This window comes from Lagopus muta, chromosome 2 (genome assembly GCF_023343835.1).
Source record: "Lagopus muta isolate bLagMut1 chromosome 2, bLagMut1 primary, whole genome shotgun sequence".
In the NCBI taxonomy this organism is placed as follows: Eukaryota; Metazoa; Chordata; class Aves; order Galliformes; family Phasianidae; genus Lagopus; species Lagopus muta.
Window position 1 is genome coordinate 88,113,999 of NC_064434.1, and position 19,004 is coordinate 88,133,002.

The 19,004-nt window shown below is 46.2% G+C and overlaps 1 long non-coding RNA gene across 1 annotated transcript in view; it reads left to right on the forward strand.

Annotated features, from left to right (window-relative positions):
- LOC125689325 (uncharacterized) overlaps nucleotides 1-19,004 on the forward strand; it is a 249,516-nt gene that overhangs the window by 30,359 nt on the left and 200,153 nt on the right. The window lies entirely within an intron of this gene.

The following is a 19,004-nucleotide window of genomic DNA, read 5'->3' on the forward strand; positions in this document are numbered from 1 at the left end:
TTGCTCAGTGCCCCAACTCATCTGAGCACATCATTGGCACTGCACCTTCAGCCCCTGTGATGCTAAATGCAGAACCTTCATGTTTCAGTGTCAAAGTCACAGATCTCTGGCTCTGGCACTCAAGATGGACTTCTCTGATCAGCAGCAATTAAAGTGCCACTATCTTCTGCATAGGTTTGACCATGAGCAAATAATCTCACTTCATCACTGTCAGAAAGCAAGAATAATGTGTTACTGGCCCTGTTGGCTTTTGGCTAAGGTAATTGAAGTGTGTCATTGAATATAATGGGGCTCTCAGAGGGAACATTGCCTTTCCCAAAGGCTTAAAATGTTCCTTAGAAAAGTGCCACTTACAGAGCTATTTGTCATATTTCTGTCATGGTTGTTTTCCCTCAGTGAGGCAGTTTTTCATTCACTGGGAAGATCTTCTTCCTGCTGTTTACTTCAAATCCAGTCAGCCCACCCACATGCGAATGCACTATGAGCAAAAAAGAAAAAGTCCATTCAGCCATCAGCTGCAGTCCCCAGCCTTTTTGCACTGAGGCTCATTTGAGAAAAGTCGGTGAGGCTGCCGTGCCTCTTCCAGTGCATCTCACTCTCTGTGCCCCTCCCCCCCCACTGTGGGGCTGCCCTCTCTTCCCTCTGTATTGCATTACCGGTCACGGGCATGAGGCCATGAACATCAAGGCTGAATGGCTTGGGTCAGATACCTCATCTGCTGATGGCTGCCTCCTGCCCCAAGGGGCAGAAAGCAACCCAAATAATTGTACCTGGGTGAGTAGAGGAGGGTGCTCAGATATGGTGTTCCAGTGCACAGCTGGAGGAAGAAGAGAACGCGCTGGTGTTTCTCAGGGCAATCTGTTAGATAGGTCTACTGCAGCAAGAGCTGTACTTCACAAGGGACTGCATTGTACTTCACAAGGGACTGCATCACTTGAAGACCTTTGTCTTCAGATAATCATACCATAATGTTCTTGCAAGGATAGCTCTGAGTGAGCAGCCTTTCTCCTCTCAGCTCAGGTGAGCTCCTGTGACAAGCTTGGCATTGTGTCTGAGGAGGCTCTGATGGCATTTTTTTGCTTCCCATCCCTCTTTCAGGAGAAAATTACTAAAATCTAGAGATCCTGAGGCCACAGAAAACAGAATCATGGGCTGCTGCAATGCCAGGAATGGGAATATATCATTTACAGTGTGTATTAGTTAAAATAAAGGAAGAAATTTAAGGGAGGAGAATGTAGGCAGAAGCTGTGAATTCTCATCAAAGATGTACATCCTGGGCAAGTGTAGACAGCGAGCCCTGAACCAAAACTTTCAAAGCTTTCAAAGACAAAGCAATAGAAAATCTCTGCTTTGTGGAGTGACGGAGGTGGAGGGAATTACCTGCTGGTAGCACTGCACCCCTCATGTTGATGGGAGCAGGTGGTAAAAGCCTACAAATCTTTCATTGTTGCATCCATTGTCCACTCGCTGCAGCAGCACTGACTGCTTGTTGCTACTGACAGAATGAAGAGAGGCTGGATGCACTCTGAGCCTCCTGTGCTTTCAAGCACCCTGAGTGCTTGGAGGGCTCAGGCCCTTCAAAAATACATGCACCTGGGGAGCAGCACAGTAGCCTTCCAGCCACAACATAACCCCTTCTCTCTTAGACATCCCATAAGCGTGCACCCTAAGTAGCTGGTGGAACCACCAATGGTTGTACTCTGCATTGCAGCTCAACAGCACCAGGCAATCTGATAAGGAATTTTTAAATGTTATTTCCTTCTTGCCTTTCTGTTCGCCATTACAAAGAGCATTTGACAGCAGTGCGGTGGGCTGCTTAATTGCTGATTATCTTAACCGAGCAACTTAACTGAGCAAATATTAGTTCCATGTTTTTAGCACAATGAGTGAAAATGATGAAGTGTCATGAAATATTCAGCTGAAAAACAGATGTAGAAAGGCAAGCTGAGCAGCAAAAATTACAACACAGATGGTCACAGTAAATTAATTGAAAGCTCTAGGCTGCAGGGTGGGAGATGCAAAAAAAAAAAATGCTATGGAACCTAATAGTAGACAGATGTCAAAAATATCCGTGATTATGCTCTTAATTGCACTCTGTCTGATTGCTTGGTTCCTAATGTAAACTATTAACATATAATAATCTCCAAAAGATATTAAAGTTGACACAGTCCATGACATCAGCCTTACCTGCAGTACTAATTTTCTAAGCAGTGATTTTCTTTGTATGAGGAAAATTCCTCCAGTACAAAAGACAGCTGCTTTCACACTGTATTTGCAGTTTTTTTTTCTTTGTCTTACTCTAACATGCATCATGTCATCTTACACTGTTTCTTGGAGAACAGACAGCTATTGACAAATTTTTCATTAACCCCAATGGGTTTCAAACTGTTCTCTTCTGGATCTGCTCAATACAAGAGGAATTTTAGTATTAAATTCAACAGGGCCAAGACCTTGCCCGTACTCGGTTCTAGAGTCCCATATTCTTATCATAGAATAAAATGGTCTGGGTTGAAAAGGACTACGATGATCATCTAGTTTCAACCCCCCAGCCATGTGCAGGGTCACCAACCACTAGACCAGGTACTGGTCCTGGTACTCTTGGACTCTTGTTCCAGAGTCTACTGAAATCAACAGAGGGATCTGAGATGACTTGAAAGGGAGTTTGACAACAGAAAGGAAAAAAAAAGAAAGAAAGAAAGAAAGAAAGAAAGAAAGAAAGAAAGAAAGAAAGAAAGAAAGAAAGAAAGAAAGAAAGAAAGAAAGAAAGAAAGAAAGAAAGAAAGAAAGAAAGAAAGAAAGAAAGAAAGAAAGAAAGAAAGAAAGAAAGAAAGAAAGAAAGAAAGAAAGAAAGAAAGAAAGAAAGAAAGAAAGAAAGAAAGAAAGAAAGAAAGAAAGAAAGAAAGAAAGAAAGAAAGAAAGGAAAAATAATAATGCTACATTTCTTCAAATGAATATAGATACACAGAGAATAACAATAATTTCTTTTTGCTCCACACAGTATATAAACTAATTATACCACTGAATTTTTATGGGATGCATTGTGCAAGAAATATCAGCTTTAATAGAAGCATCTCCTGTGGGAGAGATCAGTGGGAAGGGAGAAGATAAGGACCATTAGGGAACTGCTCTGGGGATTTGAGACTGGAGAACACAACAGTGAAAGGTCCTCTGGAGGCAGAAACTGAAACCCCACATCAGCCCCAGCAGGATGACAGTGTTGTACCTCCTAGAGAAAGAAGTGCCCGTTCTTCTGAGCTTCAGAATGTGCCTGTATCCTTATGGGTCTTTCAGGGACTTCATCAAAACGTTTGAGAAAAGGTGCAGGGTATAAAATCCTTGTCACTACATGGTAAGATCTTAAAGCCTACGTCATACAGTTAGGAAAGTAGGATCACCACTTTCCAATGCTAACGACCACTTACTAAAAGTTTCTGAAGTGATGGTACTTCAAAGAGAAGCAACCTGATGGAATTTGTATTAAGCCCACATTCCCTGACGTATTTGCTATGTCTTCAGCCTCACTCTTGGGAAAGCACTGGTGTCAATATGGGCCTCAGCTCAGCGTTTGTGCTGCCTCTCGTGCTGCTCTGTCAACATGCTATGCTATTGTATGCTGGCCACGAGCACCAGATGCCTTTGGGCACAGCTGGAAACAAAAGCTGCTGTACTGCAATGCCCACGCTGGCTCAGTCCCAGGCTCCCTGCTCCCCCATATTTTCTCTGATTTCATCTGGAGACGGAGGGGTCTGCTGCTGCAGAAGCTGCAGGAGCTGCTCCAGCTCAGCTGGGCTGGAAAAAGCAGGGCACAGTCACAACGATTTACCCATTGCTGCACACCAGGTTTTTGACAGGTGAACTGAATGTGTCGTATCTGCTTCCTCCTGACTACATATTTAAACCCTGGGAAGCTTGAGAATTGCCAGGACAAAGAGAAATCTCAGTGGCTGCCTGTAGGCTCCCAGCAAGCCTCGTCAGGGCAGGCTAGGAATGGTAAACGCCAGTGAAAGTTTGTTTTTTCAGATCATGTCAAACTTGATCTCTTCAAAATGGGAATTCTTAAGGGTAAATCTTAAGATAAATGTCCTGATTATAATTCCTTCGGTTAAACCTCTATTTTATAAAGGAAATGTAGCATTAGCCACCCACAGACTTGTATTTCTTTCTGCGTGGGAGGTCAACATTTGAAACTCTAATCCCACAGATGCTGAGATTTATTCTAAATCTAGAGCCCGTCATTTCTTTATTTCTCTCTCTCTCCTTTTTTTTTTTCCCCTCCTATTTAAATTCAGCTGAACAATTGCTCTTTCCTTGCGGCCAGCTTCAGGCCACCCATCCAACCATTACCCAGCATTATGCTACCAGCAACAAAAGACTGCACAGGCAGCAGGGAAGCTTGACTAGGGAAGGTGTTAAACGCAGTGATTTAGCAACAACACATGGTTTTGGTCTCTTAAGTAGACAGTGATCTATGGAAGCAGATGCATCTATTAAATTCACAACACGTAGGCATTCAGCTCTACCAATCTGGAGCCTTTGTGAGTTGCAGTATGACTGCAGCATAGTTCTGTGCATTGCTGGAAGGCAAAACTTCATACCTGTGTTGTGAGGGAGCAAATGCAAGAGCATGCACTGAAGCTGGTGGGCAGCAGCTAGCAAGATAAATTTGGAACAAATCAGGCTCAGCCTAGATAAGATCTTCTAGTTTGATGCTTATCTGCCATCCCACCCTACTGTGCGACAGAAATGCTTTAGAGCCTGCCAATATCTATTCTATGTCCTGACTCAAAATATTAATTATTTGACAAGCTAGTGCCCATTTTCATATCGTTGCAGCTATCAGTTGTCTGCTGTGATTCTAAATGGTTAAACAAACTGTATGCCAGGAGGAATAATCTGCTGTAATACGCCGTGGTCTGATGCACGCACCTAGATTGGAGTGTTACTTAAGCTTTAATCCCCGAGAAATCAGTGATTACCCACAGGAGACAAATGGAGGGCTGTTTATAGTATAGTTGCTAGACAACAGCGTGCTGTTTAAAGTCTATTTGTTCAAAGATTAACCACATTTCAGAGGCTAACAACTCTTCCAACAATCTGCTGATGGAAAAAGAAGTTTAAAACATCTATATTTTCAAAAAAGAAGGAAGTATTTCAATTATTGCTTGGCCTTTGCATTAACATAAAGAAACAGTGAGCGTGCTGCTGAATGGAGAGGAAAGGGATCTTCAGGCTCAGTCTGCACAGAAGAAATGAAGGGGAAGCATGACTGGGACTGAGCACAGATCTCTGCCTCCCACCCCTCTACATACACAGTGTCTGCAAATCCTCAGCACTTCCACAGCAGCAGCTTTAAAGTCTTTTGTTCACAGGCTCCCTCAGAGTAATGAGTACAACCTAAAATAGTGAAAAATGACCAAAAGTATACCATTAAATCCATTGGAACAGGCTGCCTGGGGTGGTGGTGGAGTCATCATCTCTGGAAGAGTTCAAGAAAAGGGTAAATGTGGCACTGAGGGATGTGGTTTAGTGGCAGTGGGGGTGATGGGTTGGTGGTTGGACTAGATGACCTTAGTGCTCCTTCCAAACTAACTTAATGTCTCAGTGATTCTGTAACTTCTCTTTCCCCTCCTTTTCCCCTCTTCTGAGCTTTACAGCAACTACCCTTTCAACAAAAGGAGATACGAAACTGGTGCAAAGCTGGGCTGCATTTATCAAGATCTATATGGAAATGCCCAAACGCACACTAATGTCTAACTTTACTGATATCTCCCTATTTACTGCAGTGTTGTTACAGTTTCGCCTCCTTCTATGCTTTTTCATTGTCCCTTTGTACACAGGACAGAAAATGAAGCAAAAGAGGAATGGGGGGACTTGAGAGGGGTCCTGTGTTAAAGCAGTAGAGGGGGACAAGAAACACAACAGAAGCTCAGAAAAGCAAGGTTTTGTTCTTGATTTGGCCTTCTTTTCATTTTTTAGAAGCAAATATGTGCATTATATAGACTTTACAATACAGGGCCCCTGTGTTGCTTGGCAACTTTCTGAAATAATCTCTGTTTTAGCAGAGAAGGATCTGCTCAAAGTGTACATGAGTGCTGCGAAGTCCAATCCTCTTACATTATTTCCTCAAAGGCAGGCCAAGGCTGCTTTTTCTATTCTTAACATATGTCCACAAAATGCCACTTTCTCATTCCTTTTTGCAGAGTCCACACAGGACTTTATGAGCATGTCGTTGCTGAGATGCCCTCTGATGACCTCTTCTTCCACATGGAGATGTTCAGCAGCTTTGTACAATGGTTGTGCAGAGCAAAAACTTTCTCCCTCCAGGCCTTATTCTCACTGCCTATAGACACCAGGAGATTATTTCTGCAGTGAAAATATATTCCCTCAAACAAGGATTTAAGGGTAAGGTTGCATCCAAATGAAGGCAGGAACAACTCCAGGCCAGCCAGAAGGCACCAGTGAAGAAGTGACCAGAAAGGCCACCTCACCCACCACCATGGCTGAGCAGTATGAAGCATGAAAGCCATTCATCTAATCTGTTGTTAAATCACCACTGTCAAGGGTCCTGCAGCCTCTTCTGGCTACTAGCTGTGCTTCACAATTTCCACAACAACAGCATGTTTCCTTAGATGTAGCATAAGTTCTGCTTCACATAAATTAACACGATTTGTCTCCTTCTTAAACCAAGTCAACAGGAAGAACACCTGCCACGGTATCATTCTATTGATTTGTATTTATCTTATGACCTGCTGTGACCTCCAAGTCTTATTTTGCAATATTTCCACCATATATATTGTTGTACATTCCTGAATACATCATTTTGCTTTCATCATCATTGAATTTCATTCTGGGCTGTTTTTCCCATTAGTTCGGAGCATTTCTTCCTCAAGCCTTCACTCCAAGTGCTTTTGGTCCTTCCTGACAAGAAAGTAATTGCAAAATGATATAAATATATTCTCCTGTCAGTCCCAATGGACACTAATAAAAATTACCAGCAGAGCCAGGCTCTCCCTGTGAGACTGTATTGGAATTACACTGAGATAAGGGAACCAGAGAGAGCTCTAAGAGTGTCTTTTCAACCAGCCCTTCTTTGTTACGGTACTACCTCTATACCACAGTGTCCCTGATGCACCATTAACTTTCATGTAGTTGCAGAGAAGTCCATGCAACCAACAGAAGGATTTGGCCTGCACTAAGATTTGCTGTTCTGGTCCATGCTGTTTTTTGACAGCCATCAAGATGAAGACAATCTATTCTTAGTTTGAGGAACAGCATTAGTGCTCAGAGTTGCAAGAAAGGCAGATAAATGTGTCTCTGGAGCATTGCTTTTTTGTGAGATGAAGCAGTGAGGGCCAACCCCAACTCCCAGGTCAGACACTTGGACATATATACACTATGCCTCCAAGGCACACTATATATCTTCTCTGAAGATGAAGCTTGTTTGAAAATTCAGAGGGATATTAGATCCTGGATTAGTTGTAGGAACTCGAAGGGAAAAATGGGAAACAATGCTGACCTCAGTGAAGATTTCCTCCCCATATGCAGACCAAGCAAATCACAGCTACTGTGCTAAAGAATGTGGTCTCAGGAAAAAGTCATTCAATGTAGGCTCTGACTTCACAAGGTGCTGAACTCACTGTGCACCTTACCTACAAGGAAATCCCAGAACTTGAAGGATCTCAGTATCTTTGACTCCACTGTGAAAAATATGTTTCATGGTTGGGTTTATTTGTTGAGATAAGGAGGGCTGGAGGTGCTGAAAACCTGAGAACTGAGTGATAAGTCAGCTCTGAGAGAAAGAGCAGAGGCAGTCTGGAGAGAAAATGCAGAAGCAAGACGTTCTTTTCATCTGCTAAAGCTGTCCACCCCCTTATATCAAGAAAAGACAAGCCATTCCCTTGTGCAAGTTAGCAAAAACAGAAAACAAAAAAAAAGAACATCACTGTTCAATGTTACATTCAAATAATTCTTTGTAAAAAGACAGTCTCTATCCCACTGTACTCAGCCTCTCCAGTCTTACAGAGAAAAAAGAGGTTTGAAATGCAACAGTAGGTGCCATTCCCAGTGCAGTATCTAAGGGGGCCATGATCTACATCCCTTGTTTCGGCAAGGGACACACCTTGCTTGCAGTCTGCAGCAGTAGGCCACCAGCAGGGAGTGGGGACTGAGCCATGCTCCAGGCTGGGATCCATGATAAAAGCAGGGACTCATCACCCTGGGCCCAACCCTACTGACCCTCTGCAAGAATACTCTTGCTTCTCTAAAACTCTTTTTTTTCCCAATTCTCCTAAATAATACATTCTATAATAGTCAATGCTGGCTTTTTTTTTTCTTTCTTTCTTTTTTTTTTTTTTTTAATGCAGACCTAGCAGTGCTAGCAAAAGATGAAACAGAAACCTCAGTGACCAAGCTACAGTCTTGAAGAGAAATGGCTAGATGCTGCTGCCTCAGGGGGCCCCTGCTTTAGCAGCAGGTTGCACAGCTAGAGGAATCTCCAGAAAATTACTGACAAAAAGCAAAATGTAAAAGAAACGAGCTGGTCCTCTTTCGGCTGCTTATTGCTAATGCAAATTGCAGAAGGTCCAACTGGCATCTTAGCTTTCCCTCCTGCTGCTGTTAGATCACAAATCATCTTGATGGTAGTGTCCAAAGAGGTGACATGAACTCTGAGGAATGGGCTGTACTTTGGCAGCAGCAGACTGATTCCTCAGATTTTGGTGCCCAGCAGCTTGCAGTCTACATCCTTGAAAAGTGGTCCATCTTCCTCACTGCCCCTTAACGTGCTCACTGTACAGCTTGTGAGACTGGCCTTCCTCCTTTGGCTGGGGATGAAAGCACTTATCCTTGTACCCAAGTTCCCACCAGGTCCCTGAACTGGAGAAATGAAACTTTGCAGTGCTTATGAACTGTCACGAAGCAGCAGTCTTTGTGCCTTGTATAGAAATACCAACCCCAATGTCTTCAATGTCTTTATAGAACAGTGCAATCAAGGCGTTGCTCTGCATTCTTCCATCGTGGCCTGTCACAGATTGAGACTCATGAAAGACCTTCCAGTCTTCTGGGTCAGACCACAGGAATGTTGGGCTCTGAACTGAGTTAGGACAGATGGCCGCAGTTCCTGCTCAGATTTCAGCCCAACATCCTTATAGGAACCATGGTGTGAAGAAGTTTTGGGGCTGAACTGTGGTGCTGACATGGACTGTCTGCCTCAAGGATTCAGTGGGCTCTCTGTAGCTGTGAAGCTGCCCCTTACAAAGGGCTACACTACCCTTCACAGGAACAGGTGGAGAAATGGTCTTCTTCATGTTTTGTTGCTGATCTAGTGATTGTGGAGGAAGTTGGGCTAAAATAAACAGTGCATCTGTAATTATTACTGTGCCATGAAATACAGCATGTGTACATGTGAGAGGCTGAGTCACTCTAGCAGATCTGGTGCCTTAATATCTCACTCATCTGTTTTGCCTTCCAGTGAGGTACATTTCTTATGACTGCAACTTTTATCCTGAAAGATACGATATTCAGCTTAAAGTGAATCACCACCACAAGTGTTTTGAGTCCACTCTCTTCACACCACCATAGGATCAAACCTTTGAGTACATGACAGCAAACTCTTGCTAGGGATGTCTCCCCCATATCTTTACTTTCATGCCAGCCCTGCTTGGAGCAAATCATTTGTGTCTGTTGTACACCCAGGCTATAAGAGTGGAAGGTCAGATTTTAACCCAGCTCAGGCACCGGAGACCGAAGCCTAGCTGGAAATTTCAACTTGCCTCATTTTGCTGCAAATATTTACCCAGCACATTCCTGATGCTTTGTGGGATAATGATAGAATATTAGATCTATTATCATCTCTGCAGAGAATGGCTTGCCATGATTCATGAAATTCAGCTCTGCCAGAATGAACCTGGTCTTGTACCAGTACATCAAATGCAAAGAAGCTGAAAAGGAGAAATGCTGATGTGTTTGCATTGATGGAGCTAGAGGAGGATTAGCTCTGAAATGTCTGAGCATTCCAGAAACTGCAGAATAATTCATTAACTCTACTGAAAGGTTTTGCTATGGATTTGAAAAGTGCCCCAGAGGGCGGCCAAAAATATCACGTTGACTCTGGGGGCCCACTCCTAGGCACTGAACTGATGTGCTTCGTGTGCCATCATAAGAAAGCAGGCAGGTGAATGCAGAGGAAATTATGTGGGCATCACAGGACCAAGAGACATGGAAACAGGTGATGGTGGAGGGAACACTGGCACAACAAGCAGCTTCCACTGGACTCCTTGCTGCCAGCTGGGCAATTCCCATGGACAGCATGGCACTTTTGAAAGTAGCAGGGCCAGTTCTCAAAAACAGCTGAGGCAGTAGCATGAGGGAACAAAGAAGGAAGAAACACAGAGTTGTGTAAGCTGAAGTGTTTGCTGAGCTTGTACAACAGAACTTCTGCTTGTTTGTTTTTTTCCTCTCACGCATACCAGAGCCTGACAAACAAAAATACAAATGTGTTATGATATCACCTGTAATGACAGCATAACACCAGTGAGAAATGCTGCTTTCAGCAGAAACACTGTTCATCCCTTACAGGAGCTCTCAGCATCTTGATCCAGATGTCTGGGGCAGATCTAGCTGTGTATTTACTCCTCGTGGTGTTTCCTGGCTACTGAATCTATTATTTAGATCCATGGGTAGCTTATTCATTCTTTACAGAGGTGTGTCCTGAAGACCTGCCTTCTTCCCAGTGGCAGAGCAGGTAGCATATGGAGAGCCTCCCGCCTGCCACCTGCTCCAACTTGGCCAGAGGGACAGCTGCACAGGCAGTGGTCATTCGATTTCCAGTGACATTTAGTCCTTGAGGTCTGGTAAGTCTCAGTCATGATGTGCACAACCAGCCAGGAAGAGAGGGATTAAGACCATCTGTCTAGTTAATGGCACGGGCTCCTAAGGGGCGATTATGCACTGCAAGGGCAGGTAGGTCTGCCAAGGTTAGCACAATCCTAACAATTTATGGCAGCCAAGGATCCAGACACTTCCCTAAGCCGGCACATAATGAATTAGAGATGTAATGCTGGGCCTTCTGCTGGGCTGAGGGCACCAGCACTCGTTTCACAGCTGAATGTGGCATGACTGCTAGGTTAATGTTTTGGTAGAGGTCAGCCAGTGACACGCAAAGGGAGGGATGGTCAGCCTGTGCTCATCGCACACATCAAAACTCCAGTTTGGCTTTAGACTGGGGAATAAGACCTCATATCACTGGATAAACTGTGCTTGAGGCACTCTGGGGGTCAGGAGTTGTGTTGCAGGAATTCAATGGCAGTAAGGCACAGAGGCAGGGAGTTAGTCTTTCATATCAGCAAAAAAAGAAAAAAAGAAACAGAAACGGCAAAGACAGAGTGTAATCACTGCAGATATCACTGTATGGCTGTGAAGCACCAGGCTTTATGAGCATCTAAGAGCAACAGAAATAGCAGGAAGCTGTGAACTCCCATTGTTCTCTATTACCAGATCTTGCTCCTGCCTGTCCTGCTATGCACAAAGCTGCAGGCACACACCTGGGGCTTTGAACACATATTTAGTGACTGTCTTGAAGGGGACAGAATATAAGGGGCAGACAGCTGGGTTTAATAAGTGTGTAAATAGGAAACTCAGAAGAAGGAATGACTATGCTGTATAAAGAGCTCAACGAGAAGATGGACCAATGCCTTTTAAATTCAATTATATTGCTCCTCCTTTTTTAACAGCAGGTTTTAGAATAGGCATCCATCCCTGCCTTGCCCATTGTGTGCTCACACTACCCCAGCACTGGGGCACTAGGACACAGTAGGGACCAGCAACTTGCAAGCCACAGGACTGTGAATTCCACTTCCTACAAGGTCAAGCTGCCAAAAAAAAAACAAAAACCTTCTATTTATTTCTGACAGTGTGTCAAAACTGTTTCACCTATTTTAGGAAAACATCAGCGCCACTCACCAGTAGCAAAGCCATGTGGAGCTCTTTGTGGCATTGGCAATGCTGCTTTCCCTGAGCCAAGAAACTGCTGTTGTCACTGGAGTGTGACTCTGCAAACACAGGCTGTTTGATGTGTGGAGATGTACGAAGCCAAGCGCGCGGGGGGTGTCACTGCCCACCCACAGGCTGCTGTGGGGCTGGGTGGGGTGTCCCAGGCTGGCAGCTCCCAGCCCAGCCCCATTGCCTTGTTTCCTTCCTCCGACTCCAGCAGGAGTTTTAAGGCTCAGTGAGAAAGAGCTACGAACTAGAAACTATATGAATATGTTCAAGGAGAGGGGGTATTTTGGGCATCAGTGTCTTTTACCTGCAGCCACTCCTGTCTCTGGAAAGAAATAAGCTTTCAAAGCAGAGAGGGAGTTTGGGATCGGTGTGGGCTGGTGCCTGAAAGCAGGGGTGGGCTGCTGGCACACTGACGTCTCTGCCAGAGAACAGCCTGGAGGGGCCCAGCAGTGAGCAATCAGAGGTGACAAAAAGAAAACAGCCCTAAACTGAGATGATCTCTACCCACTGGCTGCACACATGGCTGCACTGACAGGGGTGGCCAGTGCTGCAAGTCCTTGCACCCACCCACCACAAAGTCACGTTACTGGAAAGTAAAAGCTTTGCAGAAGGATAGCTCACATCCCATGTGAGCGACAGCAAAATGACAGGCTAATTTTACGCTTCATTTTTAGCAGCATTATTCTGAAGTGTAGGCTGATGGTTAACTGATTTAAGCAGGCTTTTACTTCAGGTAAGAAGGCAGAACAAAGAGAGAATTTATTTTTTTTTTTAAATGTCACTACAGTTAAGAAGCAAAATTCATCTCTTTCAACAGACTCCATACAGAACCTTCTAATTGTCAGTGAGTGTGGTTCTAAGAATAGCTCTGCTTAAAAACAACATATAGCACAACAAAAGCACACTTAGTGAGGTTCCTGTGGTACCAAGCTTTTGGCTTTTAAATTCCGTGCAAGTGCAGCCTCCCTCAAGCCAGGCTGAGCACACTGGTGTACACTATAGTGCAGAAACCAAGGTGAGGAAAGGATAGCTCTCCCTGGCCAAATGGATCCTTTTCATGGGCAGGAGAGTGCAAGAAGGTGGCACCTGTGCAGGTCACAGAGCTGTTATCGTTATAGCCCTGTATACAAGGTTACATTCACAGCCCATATCTCTCTGTGATTCCCACTCTAATAGGAATCACCAGCGCACGACTGTGGAGATGCAGGCTGGAAAGCCCCTCCTCTCCCCTCCAGCCACCCCAGAGTGTGGAAGACAAGCCTCCAAAATCCCTGTAACCCCTTCTCTGCTGGGAAAGCCCCAGATAGCTGTGCATTGCAGTCATGGCCCTTTCTATTTATCCCTGCATTATACCCCTGCAGGATCTCCCAGCAGAAACACATGCACTCATGGCATGAAGTTGGCTTCTGTAATTCCCTTGCTAGGGAGCTGACATCTCCCTTCACAGCACTGCAAAGCTCCAAAAACCAATGAAGTTTATATGGTTCATCAGTTCTGCTTTCCTTCCTTCTCTCCTTAACACAGACTGGTGTTTGCCTCAGCTACTCTGGGGTTGGTGGAACCTCACAGCTCTGCTCCTTAGCACTGTTGCCAGACAGGCAGCTGGCAGTGAGCAGGGAGTCCCCCCACGCTGATCCCCGGCCATCCTGCCTGCTGCCTCCTGCAGCAATCTCCTCCTGGCACAGCATGCCCTCACCTCCCTGGGCCGCTTAACCTCACTGCACCTCGTCTGGTGCTGGCGGCAGCATTACGCAAATTACTTACTGCTAATGATGTCTCCTAAGTAAGGGAATGGGATAACATCACCCCCACAGCATCCCAGATGCTCAGAGTGGGAGGAAATGAGTGACTGGGTATCTGTGGGCCATGTGGGGTTGAGCTGCGGCCGTGGGGCAAAGCCTAGTCCTCTCAAGAGCAGAGATGAGACCAGAGGACAGCCCAGGTGGGAAGGGGCCGTGGTGTCAGCCCGGTGGGGCCAGGCTGCTCTGGGCACTGTGCAGCTGGGTCCTGGGTGCTCCTGAGGATGGAGGCTGTGCAGCACCTTTGGGTGACTTGTCCACTTATCCTTACAGGGAAAAGTGTTTCCTTGCATCCAGACTGGCTTCTTTGTCCAACACAAGGCAAATCTGCCAACTACAAAGCTGATTTAAAATATCCCTGTACACAAAAATATCAGCAGAGGCATACGCATCAATCCACATCTCTACCCACATCTCTGTTCATTGCAGCCCAATCTTTCTCTATTTTAATAAGCTTGTTATACAATATTTGTTGTACGCAGCATCGTTTAATTTACCTGTGGCAATGTAGGAATTTGTTTCTCTCTCTTCAGGCAAGCAGGAGCATACACATAAATGTAGCTAAAATGGCTGAGTGGTTTGTGTTTTGCCCAGGTGCTGCACCACTGACTTCCTGCTACAGAAACCCTGCTGGTGAGGGTGTCATCTGTGTCAGAAGCTACTCAAACTCAAAGCCAGTTGCTGGCTCCAACACAGATGAGCAGAGCTCTGGGGGCAGGCATGCTCAGCCCTCCAAACCCACTGTTCCAGTGAGACTCTGCACCAGCACCCAATTCTGTGCCTCCCAAGTCCACCCCTTCCCTTCCACTTCACATAAAATGAGCTTTCAAAGTTGTCAGATTTAAAATAAAATTAAATGTGGGATATTTTCTCTTTGGATTTTCAACCTTTTGGGTGCGTTCCAGTTATGCTGGGAGGCTTCTTTCTAGAAAGATGAGTGATGAAATGTATTTTTAAACCAAAAGGCAAGACTGTGACAGAATTCTGTAATTCCAGCAGTGGCACAGGCGGTAACAACATGTTACGAGATCTTCCACAGAAACAGCGAGAGCAACCCACAGAATCACAGAATCACAGAATGGCCAGGATTCGAAGGGACCTCAAGGATCATGAATCTCCAGCCCCCTTGCCACATGCAGGGCCACCAACCTACCCATTCTAGAGCAGGCTGCCCAGGGCCCCATCCAACCTGGCCTTGAACATCTCCAGGGACAGGGCATCCACAACCTCTCCGGGCAGCTGTTCCAGCACTCTCTGTAAAGAATTTCCCCCTGACATCCAACCTAAATCTTCCCTCCCTCAACTTAAAACTTAACAACTTAAAACCATTTCCCCTTGTCCTGCTGCTATCTACCATTTCAAAGAGTTGATTCCCCTCCTGTTTGTAGGCTCCCTTTAGGTAATGAAAGGCTGCAGTGAGGTCACCCCGCAGCCTTCTTTTCTCCAGGCTGAACAAGCCCAGCTCCCTCAGCCTGTCTTCGTAGGGGAGGTGCTCCAGTCCCATCATCTTTGTGGCTCTCCTCTGGACTCTCTCCAACAGCTCTCTGCCTTAACCTGCAGTGCTGTGGCTCACATCACTTGACAGAGGCCCACCTGAGGGCTGGTCCTGTGACCACACAGCACCCCTGCAAAGAAGAGCACCAGTGGATGGAGCAAGGCTGAGGAGGGAAAGACGTTTTCTGTCCAGGACACCCAGCTTTCACTTTCTGAATGGTTGGTTGCTAGAGGCTTTCTGCTGACTCACAATGGTGCCAGGAGATGCTATAGCCCAGCCAAAGATGACAGCAGAAGGATATGTTCTCCTGTGGTATCAATCATTGTTGTGGTGACACCACAAGGCAGGGTGGTAGCAGACTCAGGGGCATGCTCAGGAAGTTCTGGACCTTTCCTTTCAGTGCTGCTTTGGGTGAGTGAGCTGTACATAAGCCTTCTGTGCATGCCCCACTGTCTGAAACTCTTGCATGACAGCTCATGTTACAAGGGCTGCTCCAAAAGTAATGCTTCCTATGTTATTGTGTTGGCCCACAATGTCAGAGGAGGATGTTGGTGATCTGGCAGTAGAGGTTGAACTTTCCCACCATGAGGCCTCCCCTCAGCATCCTCTTCTTGGGGCTGAACAAATCCAGGGACCTCTGCCACTCCTCAACACATCACACACCTTGTCCTCCAGGCTCTTCACCATCTTCATAGCCCTCCATTGGATGCTCTTTAATATCTTTATGTCCTTATCACCCAAACCCACACCCAGTGCTGGATGTGAGGCCACACAGCGCAAAGCAGAGTGGGACAATCCCTCCCTTAGCACAGTGGCAGTGCTAGGCTTGGGGCATCCCAGGGCACAGTGGCCCTTGGAGCTGCCAGGGCACATTGCTATTTCGTGTTCAACTTGCTGTCAACCAGAACCTTCAGATCCCTGCCCGTGGGGCTGCTCTGGGCCCCTCCCAGATGCAGAAGCCAGCCTTGTTGACCTTTATGTAGTTGGCGATTGCCCAGCCCTCTGTTTTCAAGATCTCTCTGCAAAGCCTGTCTGCAGCTCCTCCCAGCGTAGTTACAGGCTTTTGCTGACGGAAAGCGAAACACAGGACAAAATACTGCGAAAACCAGCCTTTCCGTGCCCATTGAAAAGGATCTGGCACACGCAGGGGCACGGAACAGCTTCGCCTTCCCTGGGGCTCCCTTCTGGCGGTGCCAGAGCCCGCGGGGCCAACCTTGCGCTGCCTTGACCGGCAGTGACACCGCGCGGCGGGCATCCGCACCGCATCGCGTCCTGCCCGGCATTCGAGCCCAGCAAAGCACGGCCGGGCTGCCAGCAGTCAGAAGTAAGGCCCTCGGCACTGAGACCTGCCATGCTTTGTCCTCAGATGCCTCTCTCCTCTCTTTACCATTAATAAGAGTGTGCTAAACCACGGTGCGGTGCTTCCAGTGCCACAGCCTCCCACCAGGAGACAGGAGGACGAGAAGCCTCCTCTCTGCCTTTCTGAGCTGGTCACGCCGGCTGTGCAGGTCAGTACAGACCACGCACATCAGCATGTCCCTGGTATGGTCACTCCATGATAGAAGTGGGTCATCATCACATATCCAGAGCAAAAAAAGGTATGTTCCTCCTCCTGCTCACTCTGACATGTGAATACTAACTTCTGCAGGGACCACATATGCTCATTCTAAATCCTTGCTTGAGAAAGGCACCGAATGTGCCCACACATGGCATTGTGCAGGTGCCCACCTGAGGCTGGAGACAGCTACAGAAGAAGCTGCTTTCTGCACACAGCTGAGATCAGAGGAAGCTGGGCCTCTCAGCTGCTGAGCAAAGAGCAGTTGCATCAATTGAAACTGCCTCGGGCTCACTGGAGTCAGCTCGCACACCCAGTGTGTCCTGGAGTTCAGGTGCTTTGGAGAAGAAAAGAGCACAGATCTCATCTGCTAGGGCCAGTTCAGTGCCCCACCTCTGCCCCAGCAGGCTGCTATTGCTCCCTGCCTCTCATGCCATCCTCCCCTGCTGTGCTCCCAGGCAGGCTTCCAGGCTCCAACTGCAGAACACTGCCTTGATTAGATTTGATTCACAAAGGCATTTCACAACACTTGTTCACCTAAACAAAATAAAAGTCCTGGATCTAACCATCATATCTAAGGGCAGGATAGATCCTTTTGAAGCAAACTGCTGCTAAGCCACCAAATTTTAAATAGTACATTTTCCTGCCAAAATCCTTCACTGAAGAAAAAGTTCATTGAAGTTCAGCTATTCAACCCATGATTTCCTGAAATAGCAAGTGACATCTTTTTGGCTTTTGTATCCTTTAAGCATAAGGCTCCTTTTCCAGTTTTACTGAATTAAGTCAGGTGTGCAGGAGGCTTCAGCCATCTCCTCAGGCTTCAGGGAAATGTGGTGATAATTACCAGGGATGCCAACAAGGATGAGGAATATTTTGTACCTGCTATGGCTTTGCCCAGTCTCCTGACTGACATACCTGAAATGCACAGTGGGAACAAGAGCAAAAAATGTCCTCCAGCAGCAGGGTTTGGCTCTCAGGTTTAGGCTGACCTGGGAGGGAAGACCTCACATGCTATCTCTACGATACTGAAAATTCTCCTTTTTCCCTCTAGTTGTTTCCCTGGCATTTTCAGTCAGGTGGAAATGAGGTGGCTCCTTGCTGCCAGCTAGCAGTAGTCAATGACTATAGCAATAGTGTGGTTTGTCATCCAAACTTCTCTGCATCTCACAGCGTGCTGCCCACTTTATCTGTTCATGAGGCCATAGATTGAATTACTTAAAAAAAAAAAAAAAAAGACAGCAACAGCCTGCACAAGGAGAAAGCCATTGGTGACATGCTGGTGTCCTGCCCCAGTGCTAAGGCAGAGCTGACTGTGTAGGAACAAGGACTGGGGCTGCCTGGTACAGAGGTCATTCACAGGTGTTGGATTTGGCCCCAGTGCTTCTGGCAGCTTTGAGGGGACATGTTCAGTTTTGACTCCATGTGCCTGCCTTAATGATTCCTGAAAATAATCTCTACCAAAAACACTTCCCACAAAAACAGCACAAAGCCCTCTCTCTGAATCCAAACAACAATATGCCCATTACAAACTTCCTGTTGTGCTGCAAAGAAAGTGCTCTTGATGTAGTGTCAAGGGCACAAAAACGTGCTGATGGACTCTGCAACCAGACACTCCGCTCCCTCAGAGGAAGGTGGTGCTTTTGTTGTGCTGGAAAGCTCTCAAAGGCAAAGCAAGAGTAGAAGAAAGTGAACAGGTGTGCTTTTCACTGGACTGTGGATACCCTCATGTGATGGAAAGCGTGAATGAGGACCAACTGAAGGCTCCCCAGGAGAAGGCTATGGCTGAAGACCTTTGAGATGCAGGACACTGGCTAGAAGCTCAACCCAGCCCCCATCTGCTCTCATCATTGCCAGAGGCAGAGATATATTGCATGGAGTCAGATGCAGGTCCAGTGCAGTACCCTGCAACATCAGACTTGAGAACATAGCTTGGACATAGCAAAATCAGGCACTTTGATTATTACTTTACCTGGAAAATTAAGTGAAGTTGAGACTATCTTTCAAAATGTTTCCACATTGGTGGATCAGCTTCTTCCAAAGAGAAAAACTGCACCACATGAAAAACATTTGCCTGTTACACATACTGAGCCATCCCAAAGGACAAGGCAAGCTGGAGCAGGTGGGCAGAGTAAAGCCTGGCTTGGAGGTGCCCAGTAAA